Raw genomic sequence first — 15,122 nt, forward strand, 5'->3', positions numbered from 1 at the left:
AGGGCAGGTTTAGACTGGATGTCAGGGGGAAGTTCTTTACAGAGAGAGTGATGAGATGCTAGAACAGGTTGCCCTGAGAGGCTGTGGATGCTCTGTCCCTGGAGGTGTTCAGGATCAGGCTGGATGGGGCCCTGGGCAGCCTGGTCTAGTACCAGATCTGGAGGTTGGTGGCCCAGGGGAGTTGAAACCTGATGATCCTCGAGGTCCTTTCCAATCCAAGCCATTGTATGCTTACGTGTTTTTTGTCACAGAGTTGATGACAGTTTCGGTGTCCTGACTTTCCTGAGCCACAGTGCGAGAATGCCTCATAACACCTGTGTAAAACCCAACCTTCATCAGCCAACAGATCTTGGGCAAATAAAATACATCAAATTAATAGAAATGGGGGAAAACTGGGGAAAAAAAAAAAAAAAAAAAGTCTTTTTGGAACTCAGATAATCAAAAATAATAGCATCACTTGGTTCAGGTGCTGCCCTGCCTTGGCTAACAAGCACTGTGCCACAATAGTTAAGCACAGACTGATACAACAAAAGGGTTCACTTGTATATTTTTTCCTGTACCTGATCTTGCCCTCTTCTTATCCTTCCTTTTTGCTTCCTCTCTGTTTCTTCCAGTCTTTCTGAAACACAAATAAATTTTATCCTTCTGCTCCTCCAACTGGCTTCAGCCATCCCTTTCTCCCTCTAGTTCTCTCTGTGTTATAGATTATCTTTGTCGTAAAAGCAGTGCAAACAGCATCTCCAAGTGCCATCCCCATTCCATGTTGCTTGTCCTAATGCATGCCTCATGAGATGGAAACCATGTTCATCATATTAGGTATGATGCTGAATGTGCTACACCAGTAACACTGGTACCAGGGGACAGTAGCAATGGACCAGGGGCTCTCTCTGGGTCTGATCCTGCACAACTCCCTCCAGAAGTCAGTATTTCTGTGCACCCAGTGCTGCCAGGGCCACATCCTTAAATTCCTCAGCTACCTGCTGGAGTATTAGTGGAATCAGAGGGGAGAATTCACCCACATCTCAAGGCAGGCTCAATTTGTCTCTACTTTATCCTGGCTTGTGAGCACCAAAGGCACATTAGCAGACCTACGCTGCTAACTGCTTCCTGCTGTTGTTTGGTGTTCTGTAGTTAGCACGGCTGACCATCAAGCTGTAAATCTTGCCCGGTGTTCTGTAACAGAGGAAAAAACAGAATGATTTGTGTTGACTTTGGGACGTCGTGCATCATTATTGATTGGATGGAGCCAGTGAGAAAAGCATGCCATCTATCTGTTGCTCGCCGCTCGTCCCGGAAGATGGTGGTAGCTGGTAGTCAGTAGAGGGCAATAGAGAAATACGGTTCGTGGTACCTAAAGGATTTGAAACAGTGATTATGTGTTTACAAAAAAAAAAAAAAAAAAGAAAGAAAAAAAAAAAAAAGAAAGGAAAAAAAAAGAAAGAAAGAAAAAGAAGACGAGCCGGGAGGATAGGTTGTTCAGTTTACTACTGGAGACCTGACTGTGACAGAGCATCGGGAAAACATTATTAAGGGAGGAAGGAATTGCTGTGGCAGCATCTCCGAGTCTCTCCTTTTTCTCCTCAGAGTTACATAGGATAACTTGGCCAGAACTTACTGATGACTGCACGGTCAGCGGAGCCGGGTATGGGAAATGCAGGAAGGCACTCTTTGGCAGGAGCAGAAGAGGAGGCATTTCAAAGATCCTGCAGGTGACCGAGGTGAGCAAACTAACAGCTTCTCTTTAAGTGAGACCGTAGGTGTTCAGTCAGCCGTGTAAAGTCATGAGCAAAAGGAGCAATTGACATTATGAGAGAATTTTGTTTTTTTATGGCACGCTGGAATAAGACTCGTTTTATCTTGGAAAAAAGCAGATAGTGATGCTTCAGGGATAAGCACTTTTGAGCATATGTTATTTTGCTTAAACCGGTGGCTTGTTCTGTGTGCAACATTTTTTATTAGCACTGTTTGAAACACGGTTATCATTTTACAGTGTTTGTGGACTATACTTCCTAGATTCGAGCTTGTAGGGAAATACATAAAGGATAATACGAGACTATTTTTGCTCCTTTTAGAGGGGATTTTTAATAAGCTTTTGGAAAAATGTGACTTGGAGATTTAGAGAAATTTATTAAGAGATTTTGAATGCATGTTGATAATGCTCTCAGATTTTCTAAAGGCTATATTGTCAGAAGGATACTGAGAAGTGATAGCAAAGACTATAGCAGTAACAAAAAGAGTTAATCCACAGAAATAAGCAGGCTAATGGAAGGTCTGGGAGGCAGGAAAAAAAAAAAAAAAAGACTAAGTTAAGAATTAAGCATATGAAATACTTTTCTGTTGCCAAGATCTCAGCTGGTGTCACCATAACACTTGGAAATTATCCTCAGGATGCTAGGAGCCATTAAAGCAGTACAGATTATCAGAGGATAAACTTCCACTTCGACTGCCACTGGTACCAGAAGTGACCAATAAGAAACATGTGAGAAATGAAAGATGAAGAATTGGAGCATTGACATTCTGGGGATATCACAGAGCAGTGCAAGGGTATGTAGAGGTCAGTCAGACAGTACCCATCTGAAATAAGGCAGGATGATAAATAAAAGAGGTAAATCATATTCTAAAAACATACTATGAGCTTCAAAAAGCTAATCAAGGGAAATACTATCTTCTGTTCTTCCTGAACCAGAATTTATTTTGTAAGGATTGTGATAGGTAAGGAAATGACACAGTGATTTGTCTGTGTTTTGTGTGTCAAAATGTGTAAAAGATTAACATGTTGATTGTTTGTTTATTCATTGTTTAGAATGCAGCTTCCTTACAGCATGTGCCTGAGGCAAGGGAAAGATAACATATATAGAACTTGTCACTATTTTCTGTGGGTTGGCAACATCCATCTGACAGGGGAGGGACTCAATGAGTATCATAATCCCCTCTGTTTTGAAACCTACAAGTTCCAATTCCAGTCTCCATTTTTTTTCTTATTCCATTTCCAGTGCTCTAGATTTTCTTGTGAACCTACATATATATTCTCTGGAAAGATAATAGAAATTAGCAATGGTCCTGAGCAAAAATCCCAGAGAGAAGGATAACTGCAGTTTGAGGAAATCCATACTTGTGTACCAACCCCTCTTTAAAGCAGTCTGTGGTGGGAGTGATTAGTTCCTGATCTAAAATGACAAGCTCTGGGACAACAAACATTCTCTTACAGCTGAAACCTGTTTTCAGCATAATTAACACGATCGCTTGATGGTGGTTGCTGAAGAGTTTTCTCTTGGGTTGTTTCATAACAGGTGTGACCAAAGGAATTCTTATAGTGGGGAGCTACATGGATCGGTGGCTGGGATTGAAAAATGGAGATGACAGTGCTTTTTTGTGTGACTTTGTGGTAGGTGTGAGGCCTTTTTCAGATCAGCTTATGAAGTGGTAAAAGGGGTGCCATGCCCACACTAAGGACCAGGCTTTGAATGGCAGGCTGCGGATGTGTGAGGAGCCTTGCTGTATGGAAGTCATGGGACAGGCCATGGTTTGGATGCAGTGTCTTCCATGATGTAAAAAAAGTAAAAGATGCACCTTTGCCAGTTCTGTGTGAGACTTCTTGTTACCTTGAGGGATAAGAAATTATTTCTTCATTTTCATTTACAAAATAGTTGTCTAAAAGAGTTTTCAAGCAGAAGTTCCACTTGCAAGAAAAGGTGTTGCTAATTAATATGTTAATTATCATGTTAGCCTGTTTGCTTAATGAGACATGAAATGGTCCCTACTATTAGGAACATCACTGTGCACAAGTTTGTCCCAAGCTCTCCGGGTCATTTACTGCTGCGCTGCAGAGCAACCCAGGTCTGCTACTTCAGCCTTTTGCCAAAATAGGAACGCTTTATTTTCTGATGAGTCATCTGGGTTTCACTCAGATCCTGTAAGATTCCACCACCCTGTTCTTCCTTGCTGTGCTGTCCAGTCCCTTCCCTAGAGGCCTGCTTTCCTGGCCAAGAGATTGATGGCACTCTCTCCAGCAACTGTTGGCTCCCTTCCTTAATTAATCTTGAGGGGACTGCTCATGAAAGATATGGGGCATTTCCTCTCTCACTGGAGTAGGGCATGCAGCATTCCTGGCCTGCAGTATGGCAGAGCAGTGCTGGCAACTGAGCTGGAGTTTGCCACACGCTGTGCTAACTGCTACCTGCTTTGAGTCAGATAGGGAACTAGGTCAACCAAAAGGAGCAGCTGTAGGCGTTTCCCAAATTGGCTGTATTTACTGATGAACAACACAGAAAAACTATCTGTTTCAGGAGAAAGTCTTCCTATCTTATGGTTGTTTTTTGTTTTTTTTTTCCCTTCTGGTGCAGGATGGGAAGAAGGGAAGTCTTCATTTTTAATTTTTTTTTTCACTTTAAGTTTGTTTCCTTGTTATTGTGAGTCACTTGTTCTAAGGTGGCACAAGTCTGAGCAGGAGGCTGGATCAGACAGCCTCTAGATGTTTCCATCCTTAACCTGTAATTTTCAACACTCGTGCTGTAATTTCTGACTCTTCCTGACTACACATTGCCAAGGAGAGGGAAAAAAAAAAGGTATTTTAGGCCTTTTTTCTCAAGTAATATTTTATTTATTTAAAAGTGAACATGACTGAACAAAAACTAGGTACTTCAAATAGATAGCTATGCCATATAATAGCTATGTATAGCAGTCAGGTCTAGGTGTTGGTATGTTTTTTCAGAAAACTCTCATGTTCAGGGTGATTAACAGAAATTTTATTATGCAGAAATTTAGTCAGCTGAGGGATAAACAGTTAGAAGGCTATGTTCCCTGCTGCAATAGAAAAATGGCTTCTCACACCTATTTATAGCATTCAAAGTCAGTTTAATATCTGAGAAGCTGCCATTGGTGCTTGTTCTTCCAGTTTTATTCTTGGAGAATTGGATAGCAAAAAAGGATGGGATATTTACTGCTAAAGTATGTGGAGCGTTCTGAACTTGAAAGATTCCTAGCAGTTTTCATGTAATCAGTTTCGACTGAGTTCATTCAAATTTAAACTGTTTGCCCAGCTGACATCCTCGATTCATCATCCTAGCTGAGACGAGATCTTCAAGCTATTTACAAAATCTAAACAAACCCATCTTCCATTAGTTTAAATCATAAAGGTGATAAATATGCAGAAAACTTAAATCTTTAGAGATGAGAAAGATGGATATAGTTTAGACACAAGGGAGGTAACAGAGAATACCGAACTGATGCTTTGAGTGAACTTTAAACCAGAGTTTCACAGCCAAATGCGAGTGGGTGATGCATTGCTCCTTATTTCCTTCAAAGCTGCTGCTGAGGCGCAGTGGTAGCACAGCATATTTTATCTGCATTGGAAAGGCAACACATGGGTCTTCATTGCTATTAATGTGGCACCACCACCCAAACTTGTTTCTCTCTTAAAGGAAAAACTAAAATGAGAAGGATGTAACTACTTCATGAGCCTGAGGCATCTAAAGAAGAAGAACTCCACATGATAGTAATTCAATGAGCCTCTGCAATATTATTGTCCTGACTGCTGACAGAATATGTCTTCAGTGAAGCCTGTAAGGCAGCCATATAGTTCTGGAGTATGGAAAGGAGCTCACCTTTCTAAAGCTGGCCTGCATGCAGTGCCCTCATTCTTATTGTGTTCCTCTGAAGTTTGTGCAGAAGACAAAACAGCAATGGGTAGATGGTGCAATTTCGTCTACAGCCCCAGAGCTCTCTGCTTCAGCATCCCAAGTCAGAAGTAGTCCTATGCACACACATTAATCAAAAACTGCCATCGGAGTTCTCATTAACTTAACACATGGGGAAGGGCTGATTCAATCTCAATCTTCTTCAGAAGGCTCATAGCCATATGTTTTTGTGTGTTCTTTTCATTATTATTAGATGAGGCTAAGAGCAGTGTTCGTGTATGGTCTGCATCAGACTCCTGAAAAGTCCCTTTTGCCCACTGTAAGGAAAGGGTCTATTTTCCCTCTTTTGAAAAGTATTTTAAAGTGACCTGCCTGATGGCTTGGTAGGAATAACCGGCTTTGACAAACATACTTAGTTTGTGCAAATGAAAATTATTTTTTCCTTACTATGTCCTTAAGCAATGTTTTTTCTGATGAAAACATTTGTTTTATTTGTCCCACTCTTCCTCCTAAGCTATTCTGATAGCTCTGCATCCCTTAGAACTGTTTGGAAAAATAAAGCTGCTTATCATAAGAGAATAAGTAAATGAAAGCACGATGGAAAGCCTAAAGGAATAAAGGTCCAGATAGAGATATACTCACAGGTCCATTTGCCAGAGTGCCTGGTGGCTCTCTGCTGCTCTTCCATTTGCTCTGCTGGTTAATCATTTGCTTGAGTGCCCAGGTACCGTGGTGAGGGACACAACACCAGTGCCACAGACTCAGCATGCAGCATATTCATTAAAACATTATTTTTGAAAGGAAACCCAAAATAAACACAGCTTATGAAAATCCTCAGCATAGCAAACACTGCAGTTTACTTTCCTCTCTGACAATACAGATTAACATCTTAGCGTATCGGCTTCTTGCTCCCATTTTATGCTTTCTTTCTGCTGTTGATATTCACAGCTTTCCCATGAAAATGTAAGTAGTCTGAAAGGCTTCAAACTTCTTCCATATGTCAAGTATAGTACTTTTGTGCACTGGCCTTTCTGTGTAGCTATTGTGATATTTGTTCCGTTGCCATCACTATTCAAATCAGAGAAAGAGCTTTGAAATAAGAGCTGAAAACATCTTTGGTGTATTAAACACCAAGAGTTAGCTAGTAAGACCTATGTGAAATAAAGTATTTACTATGAAAGTCCCGGCTAGCAACTAAGTAAAATGAATGATGGAATGCCAACAGACCAACTCTTCTTCCTTCTCCAAATATGAAGCCTTCTGTCTGAAGAGCTCCTATGAAGCATCTCTTCTGTAGTGTCATGTTTTCAGGTCTAATCCTCACACAGTCCTCTGTTGCTGCTGTTTCTTTTTATAGAGCCATGCTATTTATAGCTCTGTTTGAATATTTATGGTGGCCACCACTGGAAAGTTAGTACTGAGCAATAGTTTCCTACAGAGGACGTTATGCATTAGCATCCCTCCAAGATAACTGCATAAAATATAAAAATAAATTTACATCTTTATCATGATTACCTTATGAGTTTTCCCCTTCTATTTTGCTCGCTTCACTTTTCTGAGTGCTGGTGCATGGAGCAGGTTGAACTGGCAGTGTGTGAGCCTCCAGCATGTAACATGCCCAGGAGACAGGCTGAGTGATAGAGGAAAGAACCAGAGATGTATGTAAGCAATGCATCGACTGGAGCTGGGTAATTGTTCCTCAGACTCCACTATCATAAAAGCTAGCTTTAATTTTTGTTGCAGCTCTCAGGAAATGGGAAGGACATCCTTTTTCTTCTATATTTCCCTTACATGATAAAAAAGTGCCAAACATTTTGTTCAGGCCTATCTTACCATCTGCTCTGTCAGCAATTAGCTCACCAATTGGTGTGGGCCAAGTTCCATTAATATCTAGCAAAAGCACACAGAAAAGCTCAAAACTCAGACAGTAAGGCGGAGATGTTGGTTCTGTTTGTCTGCCTGACATGGGGTAGGAAGAGCCGGTGATGCACCGCTTGCCTACGGTTGCAGACATAAACAATTTGCCATTTGAGTCAACCATTTTAGAGATACCAACACCAAAAGACTACAGTAATGACAATCCTCATATTTTCATCCTTCTGCTGTACAAAAATTTTCCACCTTGGCACCTTCAACTTCCTACGGATACACAGATCCTTATAAACCCTACAGGTGCAGGAACTCTGCTCTGGTCTAGCATTTTACTGGAGAGAAGAAATAGCCCTTGAGGAAAGCAGAGGATAATCATTGCTTGCATTCTGTGTTTCTGCAGGCTCCAGGAGCCTGAAGGTAGAATCACTCCGCTCTCCTAGGAGAAAATTGGGCCAGACTGCACAGGAAGGCAACAAACAAGTTGCACGCTAATACTGTAGGGTATCAAAGTAATAACACCTTAACAATTCTGGTGCTTGTAGTATGATTGCAAGACTGAGCTTTGGTATCAGAATCAGCAGACCACTGCTATTGTGATAACAAATGTCTACAGTGCAGTTTTCCTAAAAAAGGCTTTTGTTGCTGTGATGTTGCCAGCCATACAGGCACTCCTTTCTGCCACACACATCTTTTCCATTATTCTGATGTAATTTCTTTGGTGTTCCTTTGCATCAAATCTGAGGGGTATTCAGTGATGCTCACAGGTACAGTTCAATTAATTCCCTCATCCTTTCCTTCTGGAAGGTGTTCCATTTTTGAGAACCACTTTAGGAACACCTGCAAGTTGAGCCTGGATAAAGGTGTCTCTTCCTGCCAGCAGATTTGTGCGCTCATATTTTCCATGGCCTATTATCTGGAACTTGGCAGGCCTTTGCAATCTTTCCTAGGTATACAGTTCTCAGTTAATCACCATTATTTTGTGGGCTGAAGTAAAAATAAACCTGAACTGAGAATGTTGGGCTGAACTCAAATCCAGTCTTCTCCAAGCCCAGACCTTGGAGATTTAATTTGGCCCTTAATGGGCTGTGATCCAGTTACAGAATTAGGTTTTGAGCCAGAAGGACATCTAAGTTCTGTGACATTCATATAAATATGCCAGCTTGGTGTTCATCATGTGTTTACAGCCTGCTATTCTTTTCTAACTAGAGGCATTTTCCTTTTTAGCTACAGTGAGAGAAGCCATATTTTTTTACCATTGATGTCACTTTGGTACCATATGATGGTGACAAAATCTGAAGATGTAAAAGCACAGTAAGCACTCAGATACAACTATCCAATGTGATGAACAGAGAAAGTGTTTATATCAGTTCAAATATTTGTTATTCACTTTTCCATCCTCAAACAGTAGTTTCATCTTAAGACAGTAGGCCCAAATCAAGCTGAGTTTAAGTTTTCCAAATGCCTTGTTAACAGGCATTGATACACCTGCAATTAAGTGCAGATGAGGAAAGGAAAACAATAACCTGGGCTAGAGCTGAAAGAGTCAATAAAGAACTAAGAAAAAGCTGCTGAAATTGTATTTAATTTTCCAGTTTCCTTTCTGTTTGTCAGTTCTCTACATAAGTGCAAAAAAAAAAAAAAAAAAACAAAAAACAAGCAAACAAACAAACAACTGTATTTTAAAGATCAATATAAGGATTAGAGCGTGTAATACTAACTTTGGAAAACTGCAACTCTATTTCTAACATCATCTTTAACCACATCATTTGTGGTTAAGAGAAAACTCCATTATTTTTGCGGATTGCTGGAAAAATAGATGTGATTCTCACTTGATCCATTCTCATCCTGACAGGTTGACTTGGAAATTTTTAGTTTCAAAGAATGTAAATATGTCTGAGTGAGTTCATATGGGGCAGAAGGGTTTTCAGGAAAACGCATCCAATTTGACAGACTTCCAGAAAAAAAAAACCTCACAGAACTGGCAGAAGACAAAGTACCTTTGTTGTGAATGTTTGCTGGTCCCACTGAAGTTGATGCTACTTTGGGAACTGACTTCAGTTGAGATCAAGGTTTTGGTTATAGGCATATGTGAGTGTTGCAAATGAAGGTACTGATCATTAAAGCTGTGTCAGCTTCTCAGCAATGAACTGATATTCTTTTTGGCTTAAGTTCAACATTCTTTGAACAAGGAGCCTTGATTTACATTAAGTGTTTCTCAGTTATTCTTGTGGGGATATTAACTTGCTGTCTTGTTACTGTTTGTGAAGCCACCAAAGAAATAAGCAAAAAGGAAAGAAAAAAAAAAGAAAAAGAAAAAAACAAGCAAACAAACAACAAGACAAGCCAGAAAACACAGGTGTAAGTGTGGTGGCTGCTGTTGAATGTGTTTGTCCTTCCCTCTTGCAGCTGCAAAACTCTCAGCTTTGAGGTGGGTCACCATTATAGCTCTCTTTCAGACTGTTACCAATCTTGCTTCATGGACTGGCCAACAACTGTGTCCTAAACCGTGCTTAAACCTGTTTCCTCTTCCTTGGGAATAAACAGTTATGTCTGAAAAGGGAATTGACAAAAGCCAAAGTTCCACACCCAACCCAGCCCAGTGATATGAATGAAATTACATTTTTTTGATGCTTGTGGTATGAAAGTGGCAGCTGTTACCATGGAAATTGTCAATTTCTGAAAGAAGTTTTGAGGAGGCAGAATATCACCACTAATCTAAGAGTCTGCAGTCAAGACAAAAGGTTAAAGTTGGAGATGCACTAATTAGGAGATAGCCGTGTCCCTGTTAATGTGAGGATGGATATAAAGGAATTCTGTTTAGTAAAATGCTGTTGCCCTGCCTAATCACTGGAACCTATTGTTTTGGATACAGAACACTGATTAGATTAATCCCCAGTACAAATCTGCTAATTTGTGTTAAAATAGGTATACATTTAATGGGTAAAAATAGGGACTGTATGCTGGAAAGATTCTTTTAAACACTTTGTTAAAAAAAAAAAAACAAAACAACTTTTTAAGGGTTAAGTGCTCTCATCTCCATTTTAGATACATTTTCCTAGGCTTTGTTCTATATTTTGCAAGCAATTATGTCTTCTCTGTCCTTTTCTCTGTCCTCAACACATTTTCTGAGGTGCTGAAATTACTAAGGTTCTTCAGATTTCTCCTTAAATGTGCTAAAATTGTTATCAGCAAACAGAGAAAAGGCTTTGTTATTTCCGCTGCGCTTCCTCTGTTGATTGACTGTGCCATGACAAAGTGAATAATATAGCAAAATCATCATCAACAAACAGGAGTTTTTTGAGCTAGATTCTCTCTGTTCTTACCAAGTACCAAATATTCCCTGTCTTCAGAATGGCTGCATTTCTTCACAAGAGCTAGAAGTGTGGCAACATACTACTTTTAATTTTCTCATCTTTAGAGCACTAAAATGCCATCTGAGGAACTGTTAAAGCATCTAATAAAAAATTTAAAATAATTCCACAATTTGCCCTGGATTATTTCACAAAAGGCTTAATTATTCTTCATTAAAACTCCTGTTGATTAAATTTGTGTGAGCTCTAGCTATTCAAATAGTCTTGGGCCCAGCGTTCTTCTATTTATTTATTTTCACTTACAACTAGCCTGTATTATTGCAAAAGCCTTTATCTGTGTAGTTAGTTTTACGTGGATTTCTTAATGAAGACAGTACGTGAAAATGGAATATAGTAAATGTTGTTAGATATGTCAAAATGACACCAGCAACATCTCAAGGCAGTAAACATATTGCCATGACATTATCTTTGGAAGAGCTAAGGGACATTCTGTGACTTGTAGATACAGACAATGCATCTAGACAGTTATAAAGAGTCATTGTCATAACGTGATATTTCCAACTAAATATCAAGCTCCAGATTGAAGGATGCAGTTTTGCTCTAGCTCTTCAAGCTTGGAGACTGTTGGAGAAACTCATGGCCGTATTGCCAGGCATCTTCTTTACAGCCTAAATTAATTTATGGCTTGTATACTGCTATTTTTCTTTTCCATGCTATCGCTACTCTTTATATTGAATTGCATTTTTCCCAGCTGTATTTATCCTCCTCAAACCATTTCTGGGCAGTAATTACTTCCTTTGCATTTGTATCGCTGAACAACTATAGACTAGGAAACTTGGCTCTGTTAGCATCTTTGGATGGAGTATCACGATTCACTCACTCATTTTAGAAGCTCTCTTCTGCATTGTTCTCCATCTGAGATCATCTTTCTTGAATGTGTGTAGGATTCCAGGTGTGGTAGGATTCCAGGTGTGGTATGATCCCACTTTGGACATTATCAGTAATGTCTCTTAGGTTCTATTGGAATTCTCCCTCCTCATGCCTAAAAGTCCCACTTGCCTTTGTCACAAAAGCATCATGTTACCCATTAATCTTCTTCATTTGGTTCTACCTGGTCATCTCCTCACTTGCAATTGTACTTTTTGCACACGGCTCTCCTTATTGCCCCATTTCTATGGCTCTCATCTTCAAGTTGTTTTATTTGTGTAGTTTCACTACTCTTCTGCACTAAGAGTACAGGTGTACCCAGGTACAAGATCTGGATCTCAAAGATTGACATCTGTGAAAGGACAGCAGAGAAGCCTCAGGATGAATCCTGAAGATCCTTACTGCCAGCCCTTCATGTATTTTATTTGATGTATCCCTTTTTTTAATAACACTTACTTGTTATTTCTTCTCTTTTAGATGTTTTATAATCACCAAGTAAGTCTCTTCCTTAGTCTTCAGATTCTTTAGTAGTGGCTAATTGTGTCAGATCTAATGGATGACAGCTCTGCCCACAACAAAGGAGATGGAACTGGAGGACTGTTAAGGTTCCTTCCAAGCCAAGCCATTCTATGATTCTCTGAAAATGTGTTCTAAGGCCTTGCATACTGCTGAGGTCAAGTGTAATAACTTGTCACATTCTGTCTGCTGCCTTCTCTTATTTTTCTTGCAATTTCTCTTTTAATGTAAAGAAACTATATTTACCGTTTTTCAGTTTCACTCCTGATGTGACGATGCTATTAAAAATATATGCCACTGGATCAGCACTACCTGTGTCAGAATTTTTTTAGAACTCATGGGCAATGATCATAGAATCACAGAATGGCTTGTGTTGGAAGGGACCTCAACAATCATGAAGCTCCAACCTCCCTGCCGCAGGCAGGGCTGCCAGCCTCCACATTTAATACTAGAACAGGCTGCCCAGAGCCCCATCCAACTTGGCCTTGAACATCTTCAGGGATGGGGCTTCCACAGCCTTTCTGGGTAGAAGTTTAACCGCACTACAAGCTTGGTGTATTTTACTTTTTGAATTACGTTTCTATGTTAGCTGTGGTGATTTCTATTTGCATACCCACATCTGTTCACCTTATTTTTGTCTTTAAATCCAACTTAATCCTTTTTATTGAAAACTATGGAGAAATACTTATTCAGAGCCTTTCCTTATCTTCTGTTTAGCATCTGTTCCATCTTTCCTCCATAGCGGCACAGCATTTTTCCTTGTCTTTTTTATTTAACTTACTGAGAGCCTTTTAATATTTGTTTTCATATCCTTTGCAAGATCTAGCTCAGTTGGGTTCTTGGCAGTTCAAACTTTATCTTCGTACTTCCTGACCTTTTAGATGATTTTAGCTTGTGGAAAGTACCTTTGGCATTCTGTACGGACTCTACTTATTTCCAGTACCTTCTTTTTGACACAGTTATTGAATGAGGTTATGTGTGGGATCTCCTCGCATAAGGTCCTGCTCGCTGCTGGCAGCCACTTTGTAAAAGCTACTTGTTCAATTTACTGTCTCTTTTTTCGATTACAATATAGACATAATGGGAAATCTTGAATGTCCTTTTTATTGCCCTTTTACAGTGTGAGTGCAATTCTTAAGTTCATATGCCAACCTTGCTTCTTTCTTACATAAATAATCCTACTAATGTCATAATTAAAACTATGAAGGTTATTTGTGTGAGAAAAAAAAGGTCTACATTCCTCCAAGTACCTTCACCAGGTGCAGTATTTTCTCACAGTGATGACTTTTTCAGCTGAACTGCAAAAGCTGTCAAAGAAGTGCACATGCAGTATCAAAAGAAGAGCAGAATATTTTGAAAGGTGAGACTGATGGAAAACAGTTCCACCAATGGATGCAGAGAGTCTTCCTAGATTTAGTAGTTCTCTAATAGCCTTTTAGCCACTTGACTCAGGCTTTACATTTATATTATTAGATTTTCTTCTAGCATTCTGGTGATTTCCAAATGTACAGTTACTGTACTGAGTGCTCAGGAAAGCGGTCTTTAGCAGAACTTAATTGTTATATGGAAAAAGATCACAAAATCAAATCAAGGATGGGGTGAGAAGAGTCATCTGCAGCTCATCTGGCCCAACCCTTGCTCCAGCAGGAACACCCAGAGCAGGTTGCCCAGGCTTATGTCCAGTCGGCTTATTCTCCAAGGAGATCTTCAAAACTCCACAGCCTCTGGGCAGCTTGTGCCAGTGCTCTATCACACAGACAGCACAGAAGTCAGTGGGTGGTCTCCTGTGTTCCAGTTTGTGCCTGTGGCCTCATGGCCCTGAGCATCATTGAAGAGTGCCTCACTGTTTTCATTGAATTCTCCCTTTAGGTATAGACATTAATAAGGTAACTATTTATTACCTGGAGTTTTGCTAAGTCTGAAGATATGTCATTGCTGAGTTTCATGAACACTGGAAAAACATAATCAGCAGCAGACTCTGCCCCAGAAAGCTTGCAGTTGAAACAGTTAAAACACATCCAGGACTAAAGAGAGCAAACATTTTTTACAGTCACTGTAAAATGTGGGAAATGAGCTAAAGTCACACCCATCTAGGGCGTGACCAGCAGCTGAACTATGTCTCCTTGTCTTCTCAATCTCTCAATTGCAGGAAGTTTTTTTCCCAGTTTTGTCCACTATAATCATTAACAGGAGTAGGAAATTTCAGCATAGTTCTGGGAATGAAAAGAGACAAAATTTCATTTATTTTCCTACTGTTTCACTTACTTTAATAATCTGTCACAGTATGACAAAGTAGTTGGTAGAAGGAGAAAGCATGGTATGTACTCCATTGATGATACATTGCATTATTTAGCCACTCCTGTAGAGGAGCATATATTAGCTATTAATCAGTTACTTTGAAAAGATAGCAGATGGGTAAAAACCTGATTTGGCTGTTAATTTACAAATTTTGAGCAATAGGTATAAAGCAAACAAGGAAGTAGATGACAATGCTCAAAATATTTTTTGCTGCATAAAAAGCTTCCCTTTTCTGGATTGAGCATGGGATCATAAATAATATTACACACAATTCTGAGAAGATATTAAGAAGTTTCAGTACATTTACATTTTCAGATTAGCTGGTGAGCTTTGCAACTGTGACCTGAATTATGACTCTCCTGTGGTTTCTATTTATAAATTCTTTTTTCACTACAAATAAATTATGAAATACATTTAAAGTCATGAGTTAATGAAAAAAAAAATATCAAAGGTATAATAGGCACAGCTATTTGGAATAGTGTCATTTTTTGCTATCATAATAAAAATAATAAAAGCCACTAAATCTCTTCCTTGCATAAATGTATCCATTTACTTCCTCAGC

The 15,122-nt window shown here is 39.5% G+C and overlaps 1 long non-coding RNA gene across 1 annotated transcript in view; it reads left to right on the forward strand.

Moving 5' to 3' along the window:
* Positions 1-962: 962 nt before the first annotated feature.
* The window catches only part of LOC109366673 (uncharacterized), a 72,422-nt gene continuing 58,262 nt past the window's right edge, over positions 963-15,122 (forward strand). The window contains exon 1 of the long non-coding RNA XR_014882359.1: positions 963-1,718. This is a non-coding gene — a long non-coding RNA (uncharacterized LOC109366673). The remainder of the gene's footprint in view (positions 1,719-15,122) is intronic.

This window comes from Meleagris gallopavo, chromosome 3 (assembly GCF_905368555.1).
Source record: "Meleagris gallopavo chromosome 3, MGAL_WU_HG_1.1, whole genome shotgun sequence".
Lineage (NCBI taxonomy): Eukaryota > Metazoa > Chordata > Aves > Galliformes > Phasianidae > Meleagris > Meleagris gallopavo.